The sequence below is a fragment of the Lepidothrix coronata genome, unplaced genomic scaffold (assembly GCF_001604755.1).
Source record: "Lepidothrix coronata isolate B3197 unplaced genomic scaffold, Lepidothrix_coronata-1.0 Scaffold105, whole genome shotgun sequence".
NCBI classification, from domain to species: Eukaryota; Metazoa; Chordata; class Aves; order Passeriformes; family Pipridae; genus Lepidothrix; species Lepidothrix coronata.
Genome location: NW_016690285.1, coordinates 1,479,230 through 1,480,780, shown reverse-complemented (window position 1 = coordinate 1,480,780; position 1,551 = coordinate 1,479,230).

Here is a 1,551-nt window from a genome sequence, read left to right as displayed (position 1 = left end):
ACCTTCCATAGCCCACGTTGCTCCAAGCCCTGTCCAGCCTGGCCTTGGACACTTCCAGGGATCCAGGGGCAGCCACGGCTTCTCTGGGCAACCTGTGCCAGGGCCTGCCCACCCTTACAGGGAAGAATCCCTTCTCAATATCCAAATTAAATCTACTGTCTTTCAGTTCAAAGCCTGATTTTGCAAGGGAAAGTTCTTACAAGTTCTTTTATGGGAACTGGGTTTCTGGGTATTCCTTCAACACCACTGAATTCCCACTTCAGTTTTCCCACACGTAGATGTTTCCAGATAAGAACACCTGCAGATGTTCTTGGAGAACATCCTGCACTTTCCTGGCTGGAGGAGAAGGCCCAGGGCTGGCACCAGAAGTCATGATTGCAGCTGCATTGTCCTACAGAGGCACAATGTCTGGGCACTGGAATCTTCTCTTCATTCACCATCTGCTCCAAATGGCGAGGTCCCACAAATACATGGTGTCCTTTTTTTACCTCTCCTCCAGAGAGATCATCTCATTCCAATCCCCCTGCCATGGGCACAGGCTGCCCAGAGAAGCTGTGGCTGCCCCTGGATCCCTGGAAGTGTCCAAGGCCAGGTTGGACAGGGCTTGGAGCAACGTGGGCTATGGAAGGTGTCCCTGCCCGTGGCAGGAGATGAGACTGGATGGGCTTTAAGGCCCTTTTCAACCCAAACCATTCTGTGATTCCACGATTCCATGTATGACATGCTGGGCTGATTGGGATTTGGGGCTGCCTCAAGAAGGTTTGGGAAGGTTGGGAATGCTTTAAAACACCGGGATGCCCTGAGATGGACTGGATAGAAGTGTCTGGAGCTGAATCCCAGATCCCTGAGCTCCATTCCCACCATTTTTGGGCCACAAAAGCCCAAAGTGCCATCCCTGGCACTTGCTGCTCCCGGGCTGGGAGCAGAGGGATGACATTCCTCCAGCACTGGACACAGCCAAACAGAGACAACTGGTTCTTGTGGTGCACATGGAGCAGGAGGAAGCGTGAGAATTCCTGGGAACCACTGGCTGGAAGGTCCTGCTGTCCCTTAGAGACAGGGGTGAGGATGGTATGGACCATTTGGCTTTGGAGAAGTGATAAGTAAAAACCAGGAGGAGGGATCTGCCACAGAGGAGGGTGTCAAAGCCCTCCTGGAGCTCCCCGTGTCACAGTTCCCTGTCAGCCCTTGGTGTTCCCGGTGGGATCCTATTGTCAGCTCTGTGCAGTGTTCCCAGAAGGGTGTTGGAGGCTCCTGGTTGTCCCCAGCAAGGGATCCCTGTCCCCACCCTGCTGTGGGACACGTGGAGTCAGCAGAAGGTGCTGCCTCGCTCCCCGTGGCGGGGGAGAGTCAACGCCTGGATCAGGGAACAACCTCCTCTGGAGGAGACAGATAATTTTCAGGGAATTTTTTTTAATTCCTTTTAAAAAATAGCAATGAATATTTCACAGGCCTGGAGGAAAAAGCAGGATGCCTGAATAGCTCCCACCCAGGGAACATGGCGTGAAATCTCTACACTGCCAGTGCTATTTTTACCTCTCTTCCCCCCCC